Source organism: Amblyomma maculatum, chromosome 7 (genome assembly GCF_055883805.1).
Source record: "Amblyomma maculatum isolate TAMU_Amacu chromosome 7, ASM5588380v1, whole genome shotgun sequence".
Lineage (NCBI taxonomy): Eukaryota > Metazoa > Arthropoda > Arachnida > Ixodida > Ixodidae > Amblyomma > Amblyomma maculatum.
Window position 1 is genome coordinate 110,329,654 of NC_139350.1, and position 15,495 is coordinate 110,345,148.

Genomic DNA, 15,495 nt, shown 5'->3' on the forward strand with positions numbered 1-15,495 from the left:
GGCACTCGTAGCGGTCGCGACTGCTTGGTGCAATCAGCTAAGTTTGCGTTGTTTGAGGCTTTGGAGGAGTCGCTGGTGGTTTGACCTGTATCATACCGAAATAGGACGGAAGGTTCTAATTCATTCATTGTGCAAAAAGTAACAGAGTGGTACCACTTGTGCAAGTCTGCTAACGGCAGTAATTGTTTTTTTTTTTTTCTAAGCTGTCAATTCTTCTGCCATCGCGCCTTAAGACCAAGCGACTGGGGCATTTCTGAGTAAAGAATAAATAGAGAACTTTTTAATATTAACCTTATCATGAGTAGTAACTGATGCGGCCGGTGCGTGATTATCTCTATTGGCAGTAAGCAGCCTCACAATACCGAAGTTTCCCTTCTCACTTTTTTAGCTTGTCGTGATAAACTTTACGTCGATTGGCTACCAGCGGGGGACAGCCAAATACGGAACGCGCTTCTTTCTGCTAGCGGCGACCGCTATTGCGCGTCATATCAAGCGTTTGCGGTCTCTCTTGCCCCGTCATCTCCCCGCCCATCTGTTCAGTTTCATTGCGCCATGACACGGAATCAAATCAACGCCATATGGCAGTAAACAATGCACGGAACTAAGCATAGGAGCACACGCCGCGCGTGTTTTCCCCGCGCCACGCGTGAAGCGGTGGCACTCCTCTGACTGTCAGCGCCTTTTATGCTTTTTATAGCCCAGGGCGGACACCTACCCCTTTGCTGCGCGCTCAAGTCGGCACACTTACCAGTACTCTAGTAGTAGTGACATCATGGGGTAAATTTAGGGTTGTTCGTTTTGGTGTGAAACCCAATTTTGCCCGGTTTTTGCACCCCGAACATGTTCCTAAACAATCTGGTAAAACCAGAGTTTTTTCGGTTTGTTAAACAACTGTGGCCACGGAATTTGTTGAAAGCTCGTATGAAAGCGTCAAAGCAGAACATATTCGAGCGATACTTTCCGATGAAAAGGTTCGTTATGCAAAGGCAGTCTTAGCCAGATATGCACTCAGGCCACTTTTTGGATACCCAGAAAATGCTTGAAAGCGGAAAACTTTCCGCTTTCAAGCTTTCGATCACTTCGTAAACGTAAAGCTACAGTAGACTGTCAATGATTTTTGCACGATGATCGGTAAGAAATCGAGCAAAAGGTGTTCCATGTTACCTATGAGCAGTACCACATCAGTATAGACTTCTTTTTAAAGAATTTTAGCGAAACCCTCCACAAAATGAGGCTGCACTCGAAAACCGAACATCTGAAACAAAAAAGAAAACCAGTTGACAATGTGGGAACTGGTGGTCGTACTGATCCATCCCTGAAGCGGCTGTTAAGTCAGTCGTTTGATGACTAATGACCTCTTTTTTCGTAACCGGCGATGTGGACTCGGATGGATGCCAAAATGTTTGCGCATGCTCATGGTTATGTATGTAGATAAGGGCTTGTTAGGTGTCGTTGACCAACTTACGTGAATAAAATGTTTCTTGTCCAGAAGCTGACCGTTGCACATTATTGAGAGTAATAATTACGACAGAAACGTCGAATTAGGAAACACTTTCTTGAAAGCAACCCAAAACATAACACTAATCTCTACCCAACAATTAGGAGAAATCGAATAAATTAAGAGTTTGTACACTTAGTCCAATAAAACCCGAATTTCGGAGTGTTTTCATTAAAGAAAAACGATTTCTTCCGTATTATCAAGTTGAGAAATAACGCCCGATATTTACCCCATGAATTTGAACAAATATAAAAGCTGAAAGCGAATATCCCTAGATACATTTCCATTGAAACCCACAACCGCTCTACCACGGGATGTCCACGAGGGCTACTTTCCGAAAAAAAGAACATCGCCAGTACGATGCAATGGATTACCTACAATCGAAACATACGCATGAGGAGAACACCTCCACCTTCTCACAGCCCTCGTTAAAGCCGATCCAGTATGTCTTCCCTACTACCACCTCACTCATGAGGACCCAGATAAGGTCACGTTGTCATACGCGCCCTTTACAGGGCTGCTGTGGACCTCCCAATCTGCATCTAAAACAACATGCTTGCTTACCACTGACAATAACAACCCTTAAGAAGAGATTCAGAAAGCTGTTCCCGCCTGTCAACGTATACTCCTATTCAAAATAACCAAATTTTCTGCTGGGCTTCATTATTTTCCTTTGGGTACACGAAACCTCCAGAGATATTGAGCGTACAGCAATCTTCGTTTTACCGATAATAAGTCCTGTACTTACTCATATCAATAAGTTAATTCTAGAGTCGGGAACCTTTCCTGAAAAAAATTAATATTCAGAGTACCTGTTGTTTTTAAAGGTGGCGAACGTAACTTATCCACGAACTATCGCAAAATATCTGTGCTCCCCACCTTCTCCAAGGAAATTGAAAAATCATTTTTGCTCGCATAACAAAATTTGTTCACAAAGGAAACGTTATCAGAGCAGCGAAATACGGATTCAGAAAAGGTAGATAAACGAATGAGCTCTCTTAGCGTTCAAAGAAAATATCTAGCGGAATATTGAAAACAATTTTTGAGTGCTGCTATTTTTGTCGATTTCAGTAAAGCATTTGATCGCCCATAACAAAAAGTTCTTAGTAAGCTCAGTTATATGGTATTCGCGGTAATTGCTTGACCCTGCTGGAGTCTTTCTTCAGCCACAGGACTCAGTGTGTATATATAAATGGTTATAAGTCCTCTCTGCTACAATTAATCATGGTGTTCCAGAAGGTGGCATATTAGGAAAGTTAATATCCATTACTTATATAAATGATGTTGTAAACATAGTTGTCTCGGTTCAAATTATTATGTATGCTGACGACAGTACCATACAATCCCGAGTCCAATGTGGGCCGACTATTAATAAAATGCAATACAGTGCTCCAAACAGAACTTTTTGCTGGGCTAGTTGGCTCATTGTGGCTTGAGTGAAACAGCGCGAAAGAAGCCCGAAGGCGAAGCGGAGAAAGGGCAGGAAAGAGCGCTGTTTTTTTTTTTTTGAAGAGGACGTTGAAGTCGCAGGACACCAATCCCTTCTTCATGCAGAACGTGATGTACCTGGCCCGGCAGATAGACCATGTGATGTTGTTGACGAGGGCATCAAGTCGTGCCGTAGGAGAAGAAACACATAACGAAGGGTCCACTGTATAAGAAAGGTAATCAAGCAGAACTTTTTGCTGGGCTAGTTGGTTCATTGTTACTTGAGTGAAACAGCGCGAAAGAAGCCCGAAGGCGAAGCTGAGAAAGGACAGGAAAGAGCGCTGTTTTTTTTGAAGAGGACGTTGAAGTCGCAGGGCACCAATGCCTTCTTCATGCAGAACTTGATGTACCTGGCCCGGCAGATAGACCATGTGATGTTGTTGACGAGGGCACCAAGTCGTGCCGTAGGAGAAGAAACACATAACGAAGGGCCCACTGTATAAGAAAGGTAATCAAGCAGAACTTTTTGCTGGGCTAGTTGGTTCATTGTTACTTGAGTGAAACAGCGCGAAAGAAGCCCGAAGGCGAAGCTGAGAAAGGACAGGAAAGAGCGCTGTTTTTTTTTTGAAGAGGACGTTGAAGTCGCAGGGCACCAATGCCTTCTTCATGCAGAACTTGATGTACCTGGCCCGGCAGATAGACCATGTGATGTTGTTGACGAGGGCACCAAGTCGTGCCGTAGGAGAAGAAACACATAACGAAGGGCCCACTGTATAAGAAAGGTAATCAAGCAGAACTTTTTGCTGGGCTAGTTGGTTCATTGTTACTTGAGTGAAACAGCGCGAAAGAAGCCCGAAGGCGAAGCTGAGAAAGGACAGGAAAGAGCGCTGTTTTTTTTTGAAGAGGACGTTGAAGTCGCAGGGCACCAATGCCTTCTTCATGCAGAACTTGATGTACCTGGCCCGGCAGATAGACCATGTGATGTTGTTGACGAGGGCACCAAGTCGTGCCGTAGGAGAAGAAACACATAACGAAGGGCCCATTGTATAAGAAAGGTAATCAAGCAGAACTTTTTGCTGGGCTAGTTGGTTCATTGTTACTTGAGTGAAACAGCGCGAAAGAAGCCCGAAGGCGAAGCTGAGAAAGGACAGGAAAGAGCGCTGTTTTTTTTGAAGAGGACGTTGAAGTCGCAGGGCACCAATGCCTTCTTCATGCAGAACTTGATGTACCTGGCCCGGCAGATAGACCATGTGATGTTGTTGACGAGGGCACCAAGTCGTGCCGTAGGAGAAGAAACACATAACGAAGGGCCCACTGTATAAGAAAGGTAATCAAGCAGAACTTTTTGCTGGGCTAGTTGGTTGATTGTTACTTGAGTGAAACAGCGCGAAAGAAGCCCGAAGGCGAAGCTGAGAAAGGACAGGAAAGAGCGCTGTTTTTTTTTTTAAGAGGACGTTGAAGTCGCAGGGCACCAATGCCTTCTTCATGCAGAACTTGATGTACCTGGCCCGGCAGATAGACCATGTGATGTTGTTGACGAGGGCACCAAGTCGTGCCGTAGGAGAAGAAACACATAACGAAGGGCCCACTGTATAAGAAAGGTAATCAAGCAGAACTTTTTGCTGGGCTAGTTGGTTCATTGTTACTTGAGTGAAACAGCGCGAAAGAAGCCCGAAGGCGAAGCTGAGAAAGGACAGGAAAGAGCGCTGTTTTTTTGAAGAGGACGTTGAAGTCGCAGGGCACCAATGCCTTCTTCATGCAGAACTTGATGTACCTGGCCCGGCAGATAGACCATGTGATGTTGTTGACGAGGGCACCAAGTCGTGCCGTAGGAGAAGAAACACATAACGAAGGGCCCACTGTATAAGAAAGGTAATCAAGCAGAACTTTTTGCTGGGCTAGTTGGTTCATTGTTACTTGAGTGAAACAGCGCGAAAGAAGCCCGAAGGCGAAGCTGAGAAAGGACAGGAAAGAGCGCTGTTTTTTTTTTTAAGAGGACGTTGAAGTCGCAGGGCACCAATGCCTTCTTCATGCAGAACTTGATGTACCTGGCCCGGCAGATAGACCATGTGATGTTGTTGACGAGGGCACCAAGTCGTGCCGTAGGAGAAGAAACACATAACGAAGGGCCCACTGTATAAGAAAGGTAATCAAGCAGAACTTTTTGCTGGGCTAGTTGGTTCATTGTGGCTTGAGTGAAACAGCGCGAAAGAAGCCCGAAGGCGAAGCGAAGAAGGGACAGGAAAGAGCGCTCTTTCCTGTCCCCTCTTCGCTTCGCCTTCTGCTTCTTTTGCGCTATTTCACTCCAGTGCTCCAAAATTTACCTGTATGATCTGAACTCAACGCAATTAGAATAAATACAATGAAAACAAAAGCAATTATATTTGGTGCCCGAAATAAGCCTGTTGAAATACACCAGTTTTCTAATTGTGATTACCAGAACATAGAAATTGTCAAAGTCCATAAAATGCTCAGTGTGCGTTTTTTTTAACTTAAGCTGGGATATACAAACTGGCTAACTTCCACAAGAAAAACTATCCTCAGTTGCAGGCATGATGTCGCGATGTCGAGACTGCTTCCAGTGAAAGCTAAACTTCAAGTATATTAATGCTTTTTAAATTCTTATTTGAACTATACTTTTCGTTGGTATGGGCCACAATAACAAAGACTAACTTAGGCGAACTTCAATTGTTACAAAAATAGTATCCGCTAGATTGCATATATTGAACCAACATCTAGTACTAAAGAAACTTTTCTTTTCTTTAATATCGTAAGGATTATAACTTATACAATTACTCCAGACGTTCTTTTTTTCCACTACTGAAGCCAAGAACTTACTCTCATCTCTCGCATCTTTAACACTACGTAGCACAAATATACACACGATAAGTAAAGATGTCTGCGAAATCCTATACTTCCGCACATATTAAAAACATCAGTCTTTAGCATATAACCTGCCATCAATGATTAATATGTACCACAACAAAATTTGTCTAAACCCTAAGAAATTGTGCCAGTACTTTATAAAATTGTGAACCACATGGGATGTTATGCCTTGTTCTTACTGCTGTGCTTCCATTTGCTTACAATTTTGTACTCTGTTATTTATGCCAACTGGTAATACTTAGCAAGCTCAGTTTGACGACGATGATGTATTATATACTGTATTATGTGGCCGCGACTTGTATTTATTTTTGCGTAAGATGTGTTTTTCTATGTACGAACGTTCTTTTTTCTCCTTCACAATTCTGCCATGTGACGGTCTCCTAAGCCCCGTCAAGCTGCTTATTCAGTTTTTAGCCCCGGGGACCCATTCCATTCTTTCTGGAAAAAAAAAGAATGAATTAATTTCAATTGAACATTGCGCCAGTCAGAACACGAAAGTTTGCTTGTTCTCGGAACATACATAGATTTCGAAATGGAATTCCAGGCACCACTCTTTCCTCATGAGAGCCACACGTAAAACACCGCTAAGGAACTGCTCTTGAAAACAGTACTTTTTGATATATCCCCAAAGTGAATAGCAGTGTAACAGAACGCAGCATTCTAGATCGCCTTATCCTTTTACTGCATAGAAATGATATATTTCTGGTTCTAGTTTCGGTATTACTGCATTCGTGGAGGCCGCCACAATGCTGACCTCAATCGTGCTGACTACCAGCGAAATTGTCGATGCAGTGTTGGAGCGTGCTTATCAACTTATACCACGATTTCTAATAGAGTGCAAAAAAACAAAACAAAATAGGGCAACTAAAGCAAAAGAAGAAAAAAGAAAGAAGTACTATGTCACACAAAAGAATCAACTGATCTATCAGAGTGATGCGCACCTTCCAGGCAAAAAGGAAATGGAACTTTTGTCTTTTTGTCAGTCTACTCAGCACCTCTTAAGTTGGCTGCCAAACTGCGCCGTGCCACCAATGTTGACATATAAGTTTAAGCTTACGCCACAATGGCGGCAGTGGAGCTGGCTATTGGCGAAAGTGTTGCGAAGGGCAAACGTGGTGATGTAGCAGTGGCCGCTTAGGTAACCGAGTCATCGCTTTTCCTTATTGATTTTAACATCTGAAAGCGACTCGGGCTATAAAGGACGTCGTTGAGTAGATCCGCCATGAAATACCCCAAATATATAGTTTTGAGTATTTCGAACGTTCCATAAATATTTTGAGTAAGGACTGGCCCTCTTGGAATACATTCAGCCAAGAAAATGGGTAACTATGTTTCGAATTGGCAAACTGGTATTGTGCGTAAGCGCAAAACACAAAGCTGACATACTTGAACACCGAAAGACGGATCTGAAACAGGCTCTGCATTAAATCTGAGATGCCCCGTCGAGATTGCTCTGTGATTACGGGGCGTGAGTGCTGAACCCAAGACGCGGGATCAAATCCCACGAGAGTAGCTTTTCGACGGAGGCGAAAAGAAAGGCGCCCGGGTACTGTGGGCTGTTAGAGCACGTTACATAACACCAAGGTTCGAAATTCAGGGAGAACTCCACTACGACTTTCCTCATAGATTGAGCCGCTTTGGGGCAATAAGCGATATTAACCGAACCAATGCAAATAATTACACCCCATCTGGATGCCAAAATGCCGCGTCAGCTTTCAGTACTATCGCCTGTAATTATAGTGTGCCAGGTCAGCGTTCTCGTCTACTTCAAATTCGCTGTTTCTAGTCACATAGACTTTGCCGTTTGCGCTTCACTTCTCTGAATCTGTGTCTACAAAATGTAGCGAGCCCATAATGGCGTGGAGCGCTGATTCCAATGGCTGCCGTTGTCACTGTCTTGCAGTAGATGTAAATGCATAATCACATATTCCCAAAGGTTTCATTGGACGGCAATTCACGGCAACTAATTTCGAGGTTTTTTGGAGCCTCAAATTTCTGTTGCATCATGGCGTTAAGCAGTTTTTAGACCTCGTTAAAATTTCAGGGAGCATGTAAGGGGAAGATATATGGTATAAAATAACCGAGGAACATTCTTTCGTCCTTGTTGACAGTCTAGGACAGCCCACCAGGAGTCCCTTGACATGTACACGTGATGAGCAGCACACCAACCTCTTTTACGCTTGCACGTGCACAATAAATGACTAGACCCAAAATTTTGGAGGCATTTTTCTTCTAGTTAATGATGCGTAAGTCATTCCATGTATATCCGTCCGCACACAGTTTTTACCTACGTCCGCTAAATAACTTATAACTGAATTTTCTTTTCTCAACGCTTTCGGTTTCGACAGCCGAAAGCTGGCTGTGACGTCATAATCAATCTTGATGCGCGACATGAAAAAAACAGCGATATAATCGCTCATTCTTTACTTGTAGTGATTCCTGTTCTCGAGGCAGGCTGGCTTTATTACTGTAATGAATTACTTCAAATGACGGAGCAATGTTTATATCGCTGTACTTTCATCCCTCGCGTGACCGAGACTTGATTGTGACGTCACAGTCATCGGTCGGCTGTTGATACCGAAAACGAAACAGGTGAGAAAAGAAATTTGATTATAAATTATTCAGCAGTCGTAGGCAAATGTGACCAGATGATCCGTTTACAGTCATCATTACAAACGATAAAACACGAACCCAAAAATTAGGTGTCTATAGTCATTTAAAGAAATAAGCCCAAATGAATACAAAATATGTTGGCTGCCTGTATCACTTCGCTGTCATCTTAACGGGTGTAATCTTGGGATCTCCTCAAAGAATGCGCACTGTTTTTCCTAGAACCGCACTCCTTGCTTCTCACACTTTGGGACCGGAAGGCAGTCATTTAAAAATTCCTTTTCTTGACTTGCCGCCCGAGGTCATGCCCCTAGTATTCGCGCGGAAATTTCAGAACCAAACGACGATCTCCTCCAAAGTCGTCTGCGCTTTTGTCAGGTTTTGTGACTATAGGGTTCTGTGATGGCCATGTGAGCGAAAGGCATTTACTCAGAAAATGTGCACTTAAGCTAGCGAGGCCATGAAGTAAAATATTATCCGTTTCAAAGGGCACCAGCTGTAAGCGTGTTATTTGTTGTACTGGGGAATTATTGCTAAGGAGGGTCCCGCGAATATGTGGAATTATTTGTAATTACCCACTTACCTCCCTGGCGACGCTAGGATGCTTGTAGACTGCTCCGCTCGTTCTGCACAATTCAGCTCTCGCATTAAACAAGCAGTTTGCAGTACTTTGGCGTGAAACCTTTCGAACGTACTTGCTTTGACAAATGTACACGCGCACAGCGAGATTTGAATGAAAGCACGAAACAAAGAGTAGGTAAATTACACACATGGGGACAACTTCCGAACCTCCTCCCGCCCAAACACCCTAGTGGGAGTTTCGCTAAGGTGCCTCGAGTGTACCACTGCTGAGGCACTCTAAGTTTCGCCGATGCGTGGCACCTCTTGCGGCCGTCACTACAACCTGTGGCTTTACACACACCCCACTACCCTCTCCGCTTCTCGGGAGACCGCTCATGAAAGTGATGGGGCCGCGCTACGCAAACATGGCTATAGAAAAAAAGCAAGTAAAAACAGGGCAGCAACAAGGACCATGCATTTCTCCTTGGTACTCTGCCATCTTTGCCTATATTTGCTTTCCTTTTTTCACTAGCATGTGCCAACTAGCCTAGCCAAACGTTCAACACTAAACCTGGATGAGCATCTTGAGAGTAGTTACAATAAATTTGACACAGCAACTGATATCTCAGGCTGCAGTAGATTTAACCTAGCAACAATGACTAAACTCGAATGTAGCACTTTTCTATTGCTTTCTCTCATATATTGGATCATTTCTCGTGCCAATCAGAATGTAGCCCCAATAACCCTTGTTCGAGATCATGCAAGTAGACTTCCAGCAAACATTCTATCCCATTCGTATGTGCGTAAAATTAGTTTTCTAGGTATTTATTGCTTAACTGCTTAACAAAAGCAGTTACTAGAGACCGAAGGCTTCATCGGGACCTCCTACTACTAGTTATAACAACTGTATCTTAGCAAGCGAATAAGGACAGCTGTTGCAAAGAAAGGAGACAAAAATATGTACGAAGGCAAATAAGAAAAGCAAGGCTTATTTATGGCGGACTACAGAGTGCTAGCGGAAAAAATCGGTAAGGCCAGGAAAATTGAATGTAGTTCGCGCTTAAAATACTCAAATATGCCTCCTGTGTATGCTACAGGACATTTATTCCGAGCTGATAATGGAGAAAGGGGTCTGGTTGTTTGCCGAAACTAGTACGTACTGTTAGGAGCAAGCTATTGTTAACCTTGGCAACTCTGTTTGAATCTTGTAATGAGCTCTGCAGTTTTAAGGAAATTGATTGACAATCTGTTCTCAAGATTTAACACAAAGCAATAGAAGTAAATGTCGGTGTTTCATCGAGGAGTGGAATATGGCAATATGCGATGGCCATAAAAACGCCGATGTTCACTGCTACGGCGTGAACTGAATGTTACTGTTACAGACGTTTAAGGTTCGTAAATCCTGCAAAACGATGCAGCTGTTTTTCATAAGGTGACTACGAATGAAAGCAGAGTACAAGGAACGTAATGCATCACGGGAAACAAATACAATGCTTTGAATGTATATGGATTTCATATAGACACTTTTTCCTTAAGTGCGCTGCTTTCTGAACTTCACACGGCAATCGAGGACAACCCGGATATATGTACATACATTGCTTAAGCGCTTGTATGAGAAAAGTTGAAAGCTTTATTGCATGAATTCTGTTCTAAGACCTATGAGCTGAAGCGAAGAAAGTTCACGTGGAGTAAGATATATGTAAGCTGTTTAGGTGCGGTACCGCATCAGAATACTATTACTCAATACTGACTTTCTTTTGTAATTAATTCAATGGTCTATGAATGGTTTGAATGATAATATGTCCGCCTAAATGTAGGGTTGTAAGTTAGTTAGGCAGTCGAGTAATCCATTGATGTAAACGAATAAAAATGGTTTTATTATAGAACCATTAGATGAGTCCATATTTCTGGTAAAAAAAAATTTGAAAGCATGTTACCCTATTGCGAAAACCAGTGCCACTGGTTGCCAGCGCCCCAGCGCCATACCTGATTATGGTCCCAGTATGACGCTGGAAACTGGGCGCACTGGGACGCGGCATACTGGGACGCTCCGCACTGGCGGCACTGTTCGCCCGGAGAAATATAGGAGTGGGATAAAAATTAAAAAGTAAAAAGTAACGAAACAAGTTAGGTACATAAAAAACCTAAAAAAGTAAAAAAAAGAAGAAAAAAACTAGTGCACCAAGCGCGTCTCGAACTAAGTCCCTAAGCACATATCAATCGCTAGCTAAGCACGCTAACCACTCGGCCACACCGAGAATTTTCTTTTTCTTTGTTGCATGGAAAAACTTCCGTAAAAAGGAACAACTCCACTTAAACATGTCCATGTCTAAAATTACCGGGCTGCTTAATACGAGCCCGTCATATCCCCAGCCCGACAATGCACAATCATCAGAACATCAAACGTCTGGGAGACATACACATGCGTCTAGATACGGAATCCAGTTTGGAGGTTCTTCACGTGCAGCATATACACTTCTCACCAAAGCACACTGGTCCCAAAACACGGATTTGGACGATCTTGGTGGCTCTGCATGCCTGTCGATCATGCGGATTTTCTTGAAACATTTCGGCATTTTATGTCATGAGCCGCATTTATAAGGTTGGGACTTCATGTTTCGCAGTCTACAGGTCATTGCTACCGCTCTAACAATTGCACCTTCTTGATCATTTTAGCTTGCTGTCTGCTCTCACGACTTGCAACTAATGTTCTGGGTGCCTATGCGCGCTATTCTGTGCACGGGAATCATTTTAACACGTGGAGTTTGACATCGCTGGCAAATTTACCAACGCCTGCTCTTGGGTGGTGCTCTGCTACCGTGGGCGTAATTTTCGCTGAAGACGGAGCTTTAGTAGAAGCCTTCAAGGAAGAAGTGCCACCAAGCTTCAATACCGGCAAGTGCCGCAGCGATGACCCTAATAGCGTGTAACTAAACCTTATTTGTATGTAAACATTGCGGGAAGCGTTGCGATGACCGAGGGCTCGGCTGCTTGATACGCAGAGTAAGAAGGAGCGCAAAAGCTTGAGAAACACGCCAAATATTATGCATTACAAGCGCTGTATGTTGTTGCTTTTTCTCTCATGGGCCCATCGCTCGGTAAACTACTCTCTTCCTGGTTTTAGTTTTTCTTTCTGCTGTTTATACTGGGCCGTAGTGCAGGTTACGCTCGCCTGCGATTGAGCCCGCATTGAACATTTTGGCAGTAATCATTGTGTTAGAGTGCCCTTAAGATCAGCTGTGAAGTTGGTTATGCATGGTAGCCCACATTATTCAATTCCAGCTTTAGTTGTGCGTTAATCGCCAGTGTGTCATGAGATCGAGGCGCGGCGGTCGTTGTCTCTCTCGAAACGCTTGAAACGACCTATCGAAACATGGAAACTCTATAAAAAAGATACTGCCTTTGTTTTCTTACAAATGCGCAACGACTTCGCAGCAAAAAGCGCTTGCTTGAACCATATTTTTCATATGCGCCCCGATGGTCGATTGCGAGTACGCTGTTGCCCTGTTGGCCCCTGAGGGATGCTTGTCCGGCTGACGCCGCAGGCCGCACCGGCTATACTGGGGCACTGGAACCAGCGCACCTACAGCGCTCCTCACAGTGCATCTCGGATGCCAGCGACACACCCAGTGTCAAAAGTCTAATCCCAGCGTTTTTCTCCCATCGCACCAGTGCAGCCAGTGTCTTCCCGTTACTGCTCCAGTGAATATCGCAGACCACCAGCGTGCCCAGCAGATCCAGTGCAAAACCAGCGCGAAAATCTTACTGGTTTCGCACTGGAAACGCTGGTTTTTGCAATAGGGTAGGCATACAAATATCTTGTCTAGGTTGTAAAATGTTTTGCTAAGGGCCATTCCGGGTCTTCGGTACCGATTCTCAGATGTTTAGTTAACAAATGAAGAAGAATAACTAAGTCAAATGTCCGGTTTCTTTCACAAACGTCGCATCAGCAAAGCTTCCCTTTATCAATAGTGCTCTCGATTTTGTTTCACTTGTTATGAAGCCGAAGATATTGTACGCCTTTAGGCTAACACCTTTGTTTCATTAGCTGTGTCATGTTATAACAGTCGATTGCTCAACAATATTCTTCATAGGATTGCCTACATTCCTGCGTTTAGCATAAGCCAGCCAGGTTCTTGTCTACCATTTTATTTACTCATTTCTGTGCGCAATGAATATCCTATAATTTACGATAACGCTTAATACACTGGAGGATAATACTAATCTGCTTGAAAACATATCTAAGAGAATGTTGATTTGCCTGCTTCGTGTAATCGCATTGTCAAATAAGTTCTGAGATATATTGTTTGCGAATTTGCTTCTGTGATTAATATTATAGGCAGACCTTGTTCGCATGTCCTCGCTGTAGTTTGCTGATTGTAACCATGGACGAAAAAGGGAATATAAGCTAGTTACTGGTGCTTTCTCAGCTGCGCCACTTCTCGCAGATGTCCAAAAGCTGTTAATAAGAAATAGAGCACTTCGCCAAGGTAAGAGGGAAGCCTTAAAGTGGGGCGAAGTTTCCCGCTTTATTCTTGTATCTAGATATTAGACTACATACCGTGGGCGGGCACATAAATTTAGAATATTTAGGAACGTTATAAGCTGTCAAGACGGAGTCATCATATTCTTTTTTTTTTTTTTTTTTTGAAATCTCGACTGCATTTTAAATACCTTACGGCACCGTTACAATAAGCCACTACCACGGATTTCAATTTCACTTTTCAAACTTCTGCTAAACATATTAATTTTCTTTAAAAGTGGCTTAGTTTCTCTATTGAAGTTTCGCAAAAGGGTGATTGTCTAGATTTATTAACTGCGGCTCTGCCCCTCTATCTTTAGTACTGGGAAGCTTACGGAAACTTTTGTGACATGTATTCTACATTTTCCAAAAGAAAGGAAAAAGAACTTTTGCTTCCCGATAAACGCTTTCACAAATGACATCTGTAGACACAGATTTGCCCACTACCGTTCGTGTACTTTTAAAGACAGTTGGTGATGTTCCACATCTAAGTGTACACTTTTCTTCATATTTATTGAGCTCCTTAATCACAGGAGTGAATTTAAATTAATCTGTACAAAAAATGAACAATCAGAATTTTCGAACGAAGAAACAAATAGCATTCAGTTAATTCACTGAATTCATAAATACAAAGGGCTGAAAGCGACTCAAAACGAATGAAATCCGTCCAAATGAATTGAATTCTTCAAAATGGATTGAATCTGTTTTGAAATTTTCGAGCAATTTTTTTAATAACTAGCAGAAGTAGTAAACGAAGAATTCTAATAATGTGTTAGCGGCAAGTAGCAGGAAGTACCCGAATTCAGGACCTCACTGCAGAACAGATATTTTGCGCTAATCGAGGATGACATCGCTGCCCTTCAAGCAATAAATTACTCAGTGTGTCACAGAGGTGGGTGACAGGGTAGGTATAGAGCACACCAGTAAGTTAGCTCAGGACAAAAAGATCTGATTCAGAAACGTCAAAGCATGACAGCCTCTAAGCTTTTTAAAAATGAAGTTTTGACGTGGTCAAAGCCTTCCATTCCTACTTTATGTAAAAATATGTTCACAATATTGTCAATGTCAGCTGTCACAGTTAGGAAAAGTTTTATATTATGATTTGTAATCACGGCTTTGTGAAGGTCACATGTGCATTACAAAACGGGACTGTTTTACAGGTAATCTGTCGCAGATTTCAATGCGTGTTCAGTGGTAGTCCGCGGCTTTTCTATCCATACAGGAATCGTAGTGAGGGTACTAGATGGCGCCATGTATCGATTAGCTGAGCGCGCGCCTGCCCAGTTAAGAGCAATCAGCGCAAGCGCATTGCGACTTTTTGCTCGCTGTGCGTGTTGCTTCTACATTCAACAAGGCTCTGCCATAGGCGGACCCTTTTTTATTCACTAAATTATTTTCATTAATGCATCGTGTGCACAAGAACAGTGGAAATGTACTCATTAATGCATTCATGGATAAACCATTACAGAGAAACTTAAGCTCCATATTAAGAGCACATATGACGCGATAATAGTGTGTTTCACTCTCTAAATTCACACATGCTCAGTGGAAAGCTATACCACTCTACTAGAAGGACGTACCAGAATAAATAATAATAATCCACCCTCGCTTTTTCAAAAGAGCACAATTGGGCTTAACGTGGCTCAGCAACCTAAGTTAGCCTGAAACTTAAAATTTTCACATTTTACTGTAACTGAAATAAATTTCCAAGCGTCGGAAGGCAATACTTCTAAACTTGCTCGAAATTGAACGCTGCCGTGTGTTCGAGGGTCTCGGAACATTGCCAAGCACAGCCGATCTTTGCGCAGGAGTCGAGTGTCGACGAAGACCCATTCAGTGCCGGGGTTGTCATACTGGCTGTTTACTTTGCGACGGCGACATAGGACCTGGTGGAACGCCCCCGTTGGCGTCAAGGGCAGACCCGGAGACATTTTCTAAAGCTCTTTTGGACCTTTACAACAAATCATGGTGCGATGGCACAGTTCCCAAT